This window comes from Sprattus sprattus (genome assembly GCF_963457725.1).
Source record: "Sprattus sprattus genome assembly, chromosome: 3".
NCBI classification, from domain to species: domain Eukaryota; kingdom Metazoa; phylum Chordata; class Actinopteri; order Clupeiformes; family Clupeidae; genus Sprattus; species Sprattus sprattus.
Window position 1 is genome coordinate 22,814,353 of NC_137922.1, and position 8,000 is coordinate 22,822,352.

An 8,000-nucleotide genomic window follows, 5' to 3' on the forward strand; every position below is an offset into this window, starting at 1 on the left:
ATATTGTCACTTTGACTGTGTTCTTTGGCCAGGCCAGTGGTGCTCTTGGAAGGTCCATTGCTGGTGATTCATTACTCAGTTATATATATGGCCAAATGGTGTAATATTTGCTGGTTTTGTTCTGAGGTGCACAATTCCTTCCATGAATATCTCCAAATCTAGCGGTAGCGGCGTGACATCATGTAGCTCTTGGCCCCTCAACATGCAAAAGGGTGAATATTTCAGGTCACTCTGAGCTTGATGTCCTCCTACGAGAATGCGAGCAAAACTCTCAACCACACGTGAGACATTCCATTTTGATCGTAAGTATGAAGCTTGAAGGAAGGCTTATTTTAAGGCTTGTTTGTAAATAGCTGATTACTAACCAATTAATGATATAATTATTAATAGTAACATGCATCATTTTCATGCATGACTAGAGAACAGGTACACATGTGCTGGTATGACCTGTTTTATAAGGCCTTCTTGTAAATTATTGGTTTACTGCTACATTAAAAACACAGTCTCAATGAAATGTACCTGTTTTATACCACATGAATAGCATCTTGTGAGTTATAGTTTGAATAACAGTTTGTGCTTGTATGGGTGTGTGTGTGTGTGTGTGTGTGTGTGTGTGTGTGTGTGTGTGTGTGTGTGTGTGTGTGTGTGTGTGTGTGTGTGTGTGTTGTGTTTGTGTTTGTCTGTTTGTGTGTGTGTGTGTGTGTGTGTGTGTGTGTGTGTGTGTGTGTGTGTGTGTGTGTGTGTGTGTGTGTGTGTGTGTGTGTGTGTGTGAGTGTGTGTGTGTGTGTGGGTGTGTGCATGTGTGCATGTTCTTGTGTATGTGTGCTTGTGTGACTCATTTTTCTGAGTGTATGCACACATTTAAAATATTTTTGCATTCAAAGCCCCCCCCCCCATTCTGTTCATTATTTTTTATTTGTTTTCCAAGAAATATCGTTACCTGCTTGTTTTTATTTCGGCTGTAAATGCACGTGCCTGAAGCTTCTTGGAAGCTTGTATTGAAGGACTCAAAGGGGGAGGGTGGCAAATCTACCCTCACACACTGATCAGACGTCAGAACTAGGTGGGCGTGGGCGTGGGGGTGGGAAGGGAGTTGTGTAAGAAGCCGCACTATACAAAAATTATTAATAATAAAGTTCATTTCAAAAGTTGTACAGTAATAAGGCCTTAAACTATGTGCAGTGCTAACATCCTTAAAAAAACCTGTGCTCCATAGTATTATTAGCACAAACTAGCTACCATAATCACTGCATGAGTGTGTGTGTGTGTGTGTGTGTGTGTGTGTGTGTGTGTGTGATAGTCATGACAATTGTGCTACCTTACTTTATGAGTCATTTGTGTGACTGTATTCACACATTCTTAAAGGGTTTGTGATCCGCTTCAAGCTAGATAATTGAAAATGAGACCCTAATTAAATCGTTTCTGATTTTATGGATTTTTTTGAGATTTCTTTTTAAGTTGCTTAACATAGATGAGGTCAAAAAATGTTCCTATGCCTCCAACAAAGTAAATAACCCCTCATTAGGACACAGTGAGGTGGTGTTGGAGGTTGTAAAAGTTAAAGGGGCGATGCGAAGTTCATAATTTTGACCTCATTAAATTATTCACACATCCCCATATGCTGCTGAGAGTATTCTCAGGACACAAGGCCGGACGGCTGCGGTTCAGTAGTGAGGCAGACCTGGCATTGACCAACAGACAGACAGTTCAATGACATGGAAGGAGAAGAGGAGAGGGTGACCAGCAGGGATTAGCCAATCCGAGTATCAGAAGGCCGGCCAGCTGTGCCGTCTGGCCCAAGTAAAGACAGAACCGGAGCAGGTGGCCCGCCCGCGTGCCAGTGGTTGGGACCCAGAAAGCAAAAATACAAAAAAAAGACAAGACAAACAGAAAAGAGAGAAAGAAAGGAAGAAAGGGTGGGGGGAAACCTTCCCCTGATGGGAGATGGGTTGTGTCCACAGAACAGCTGAACTTGAGGTGCAAAATCAGCTTCAGCAAAAAAAAGACTTTGTGCCAACTAAGAATGTTAGTGGGCTGGCAGAGGGAAGGTTAGACATTCATAAAGGTCAGAGTTTCCAGCACAGAAAGTGGTCACCGTATATTCGTGGTAATGCACCATACATTTCTCATATTACTCTTAAGCTGCCTTTGACAAAGACCTGCTTGAGCACAACGGCACAGCGTTACGCTTACCATTTAAAGACAATATAACACCAAGTGGGCACCAATTCAGAATGTGTTGGTAGAAGTGTGTGTGTGTGTGTGTGTGTGTGTGTGTGTGTGTGTGTGTGTGAGTGTGTGTGTGTGTGTGTGTGTGTGTGTGTGTGTGTTTGCCATGGGAGAGTGAGGGATGTCTGGTGCCCGTCTTACACACACACACACACACAGTCTGAGTGTCACCACTTCCACCACGTTCAGTTTTACTGGGCATTCACCAGGCATTCCATAGGGTGATGTATGCAGCAGGTGCAGGGTGGGGGTGTGGTGGGGGCAGAGGGTGGGGTGGGTGGGTGGGTGGTACGGGGGGGGGGGGGGGGGGGGTCAGTGAGTGGCAGAAAGACAAGAAAGCTCTCCAAGTCTGAGGAGGTGCGGGGCTGGGATGGTGTGGGAACAGCCTGCCCTGCTCTGAGTTCTCTCAGAGGCCTTTTTTTTCCTTTTTCTTTTTTGTTCTCCTTTTCTTTTTCTTTTTTCATTCTTTTCTTCTGTTAAAAGAGATGCCAACGGTGTAGGCTGGCATTTTGTCTTGTCTCTGAGAAAGAACACGTCAGGAAGAGGGGAAAGAACATGTGCACTGACACATATACGCAAGAAACGGTTAAATAAAGAAGCTATTACTCCATTACCTCACCACCTTACCCCATCCCAAAAAATTAAAAATGGTGATAGGGTATTATCTTCAAGGGAGTTGGAATGCCTTCAACCTTTCTTTACACATCCCAAGTGGTCTATTAAGCTTCAGAAGTCCTCTGACCAATTTAGTTTAAGCTCCATGGAGGTGCTGTAGAATGACTTTTTAATGAAAAGCCTGATTTTATTTAAGATTTCCTTTTCCCTGGTATTCATAAAAGGTGGAATTATTCTAAAATAACATATTCTGAAATACTTCTGGGATGCTGAGGCAATGTATTATGGGAAATGGTTCAAGCTAGTTCCTCTGCCTTGCCTCCATTTTGGTCAGTGTGGTTTCACCTGTTACTAAATACTCTCACAGCCACGTAGTGTAAAAAAACAATACACAAAAATAAATGAATAGATAATAATAAAAAACCTCACACTGGCTTTTTGTCATCTCCAAATCACAGTGTGAGATGAATATAGAAATAAATATTACTTAATGTCCTTAAACAGAAACGATGAAACATGAGTAGTGACAGACATAAGGTATTACTTACTTTACCTAATATTGTGAAGTATAAACAATTTACGGTGTGCGGTATAGTGATACAGTATACATTATAAATACCGTTATAAAATATTTTAGGATCAGTGCCCGGTCAATATTACAGTCTAATGGAGTATTTTCAGGGAAACTATACTATACATTTACCACAACAGTAAGTCATATGAGGTCATGAAAAATAGAAAAATGCAAGTCAACACCTGGTCAGCTTGATGCTACTAGCCACCCTTTGTCTTTCATCCCAGCAGGTTGATGTGGGTCTGTGGTCTGTTCTGACCCAGCCTGATGAGATGAAATGGCCCTGTAGCAGATAGGAGTCTTTGTCATAGCTATTCAATGCTTTCTGTCCGTGCTGGAATATCCATCGCTTGTAATGAACGTTAAGAGCATCACACTAACAAGCTTCATGGCTGTCATGTCCCCACAGAAAATAATCATGGTATGTGCAGCCGGAAAGCATGAGGTGGCCAGCCTCCATGCCAGTTGTTTCAATTTGGATCATGAGAAAAGGGACGAGGGGGAGGGGTGGTGGGGAAAAAAGACAACAACAAAAAAAGAAAAACAGATTATTATGTGTTTTGCCAATGTGTTTGTGGAATCTTTTGATATGCACATAACACAGGGCCTAATGCAGAGGAGCGACGGCGATGGCTGACTGGTGATTAGGATGCTCCATCATGGCCGAGCCTGCAGAGCCCCAGCTGGGGACGGGGAACATCACTCATTACCCATTTCTAGGGGAGCGTCATTCTCACACCGGCACAGCATGCCAGGGAAGGTATAATCATATCTCCTCAGATTAGCGGTCAGTTATGGTGACACAGATTGTCTGTGCCAAGGGATGATCCAGACGTGATTAAAAAATCGGCAAAGACAAAGTGACACTTCTTTAACCTTATCAACGCTCACGGTAACGCCACCGATCCTTTCTCCAGCCCTGTGTGATTATCCAGGTTCATGAGAGGTGATGTGTGTGGTAGAGGGGAGGAGGGAGTGCCTGCCCTAGGGTGTCTCTGCACACACACACACTCACAAACACACACACGTACAGACATACACACACAGACATACACACAGACATACAAGAACACACACACACACGCAGATATACACACAAACACACACACACACACAAGCACAGAGATGCGCGCACGCACACACAAACACACACACACACACACACACTCACACACCCACACACAAACTTTACAGTGGATATTCATTTTGTCACACAAACCCCCTTCACAAATGATGGTGAACCTTTCATGATGGCTGCATGCATTTTTTATGAATGCATCATGAAAATGGGGGCTGATAGCTCAGACCTCCAGATCACTAATACACTCCTGTCCTCTTGACTCAATTAAACATGCTTCCAACCACGGAGATGATGGGGGAAGCATCCCCCTCATGGGTCCGACCACGGAGATGATGGGAGAGTCCTCTTCCTCATGGGTCCTACCCAGAGATGATGGGAGAGGCATCTTCCTCATGGGTCCGAACAGGGAGATGATGGGAGAAGCATCTTCCTCCTTATGGGTCCTACCACGAAAATTATGGTCGAGTCCTTTTCCTCATGGGTCCTACCCAGAGATGATGGGAGAGGCATCTTCCTCCTTATGGGGCCTACCACGAAAATTATGGTCGAGTCCTTTTCCTCATGGGTCCTACCCAGAGATGATGGGAGAGGCATCTTCCTCCTTATGGGGCCTACCACGAAAATTATGGGAGAGGCCTCTTCCTCATGGGTCCTACCAGGGATATGATGGGAGAGTCCTCTTCCTCATGGGTCCTACCACGGAGATGATGGGAGAGGCATCTGACTTGTGTTCAGAGTCTACAGACAAGCTGGATCTGCCCTGTGATCGTTGTCTACCAGATATGTTGTGTGCATATATAGACTTAATGAGGGGACCAAGTGATTATGAACAATAAGGTAAATCCTTATTACAGTATCACAGGTAGGAATTCATCATTTCGTTAGGTTAGGGTTGAGAGGCCATGGACAATTCATTTGTGTGGTTGGTGCCTGACGGACATATCATTATACTCAGCAAAAGAGACATTCACGGCTAATTAAACGACTGTACGTTTTTTTTAACATGCTGTATGGTGATAGATAATTATTTCAGACCAATATATTAACCATGACCTCGTATAATGCAGTGAAACCTTTGTGCGGGATTGAAGCATGTGCAATTTTATTTCAACATACGACATTTCTTTAAGGCAAGCATTCACTTGTAACCTATAGGGATTAGGCCTAATGACAGAAGTTAATTATATTAAATGTAATTTTTAAAAACAGTTCATGAACCGCAAATTATACTTAAGATCACTCCTTAATGCTATTACCAGTAATTATATGTATAAATATCTCCAGGAAGATGTCAGAGGCGACCACTGTTCTATAAGAAAAGTGTCACGCACTATACAGAACTTTTCTCTCCACCGCTTTCAAAAATGACTTTCAAAACCTGTTATAAGCGTTATACAGCTACTTTGCTTTTTCAATGGCGCCATAATGGGAGAAAAACGTTTCCTTCCTTCTACGTTCGAGATCATGTGTTATGGTCATCTTGTGTCAATTGCCTGTAATATTACCCTAATTTCATAGATTGTCTCTGAAGCCTCTTATTTGGAGGGTTTTATTGAGCTCTTGGTTCTTCTTGACCAGTGCTCAGTGCTACAGTGCTGCCAGAGGCCTCCACCGCTGCCCATGTAATGCATGAGCTAAACAATCAGGGTACAGTAAGTCCTTTTTAATGCAGTGAGAGTGGAAGATCAGATTGATTAGATGACAGATGCCTGCTCTCTCCTGGTTGACAGTAATATTTTTTGTATAGTAATGATATTTGATGTCTTCACAGCATGTTAAAGGAGTCGTCCACACATGTATGATATTTCAGTCACTCAGTTTCCCTCTCCAAACTGAGTGTGTTCTAGCTTGTCTGAGTAGGTAGGCTCTTTAGCACGGTGTTGAGTGTGTAGTAGCTTGTGTGAGTAGGCTGTATAGCATGGTGTTGAGTGCCCTGTTTCTCTCCATAGGTAATGGGTGCTTTATGAAACATGGCCTACCAAGCTACACAGTCTCTCTCTTTCTCTCTCTCACTCTCTCACACACACGCACGCACACACACACACACACACACACACACACACACTCTGCTGGTAATTAGAGTTGTGATTCCTTTCAAAGAAATGATTTTTAATGATTAGCTGAAGAGGGACAGTCTTTCTAAAGCACACACCAAGTGCTGTAGAAGAGGGGGAGAGGTAACTTCTCAGTCATTCGCCGGCTTTGAAACCTTAATCTGTAGAAATTTCAGCGCTTCTCTCTCCTAATAAGAGATCAAAGACTCAGAGGAAGAGGGTATTGTTCAGTCGTAGCTGCTAGCATAAAACCCCCTAAATGGTATTGTTGAAAGCATTAGCAGGTTCATACAAAAGATTTTGAGGCTCTGCAACTTTCCCCAGCTTTGTGTCACACATACACTCACAAAGCTTTGTGTTGCCATATCGAAAGACTGCTATTTAGCGTACTTGAAGGTACATGAGGTAGCAACCTCTTACCAATTTCTGAGCTTCCTATATCTAACCCCCTGCAGATTTACAGCCACAGAGTTGTACAGGTAGAGACAGTCTGTCTGGCTCACAGCTAGAAGTTCCTCTGTGGAAAGAGCTCTATATAGTTGTCATTTACCTTGTGACTTAAGTGCTCTTGCAGTTCCCTAGGCAGTGCTCTGTTCACTTTAACCATCAGTCCTTTTTGCACTCACAAGGTACTTCCTGAGCCCCCCTAGATTCGACACGTCGCCCGAGGTGATACTTTACCCTGTCACAGGAGATGACATAATGCAGCTTCTCTGGCATCACTCACACGCTCCCTGTTCTCCACAGCTCTCCCCAGCTCTCTGACAGGTAGACAGCGCTGCTCTAGTTTCCCCTGTCAAAGCCGTCTCTCTCTCGCTCGCACCGCGCCACTTTCAAATGACAATCTAACCAGTGATAAGCGGGAACAAGCCGTGTAATCGTGTGAGTGGCTTAATAATTTTCCACGTATTGTTGGAGCACCTCTGCGCTAGGGCGAGGCGGAGCGAGGCAGACCTGTGCGTGCATGCTCTAATTACACCCCCCCCCCCTTATCTGGAGCTGCGACTGGGACTTAGTGCAGGTTGTTAAATTTGCAGTGCTTTAACTAGCGCAACTGTCAGCGCAGCACAGCGCAGTGTAGTGGAGGAAGGAGTGGATGTTTTGGCTCTCTTGTTAACTCGCTCCTCGTTTCAGGCCACGATTCTTCCCTCCCATTTCTTTTTTTTTGCCACCTGATTAAAACAGAATCGTATGATACTCAGTGTTGGATCGTGCCCTTGCCTCAAGGTGTGGATGTGTTGGGAAGTGTTGCTTTTTGCCCATCATTAATCTGAGCTGTTGACTTTTCCTGATGAAAAGTTTATTTTGCATGGAGGCATCGCTTTGCTCGTTGCTGGAAAGGAGAAGCGCTAAAGGAAGAAAAAAAAAAGACAATAATTTGCTTTAAAGTGACACGTTTTAGTGTCCATGAGTGTGTGCCATGATTAAAACCTGGGAATTGGTGCAC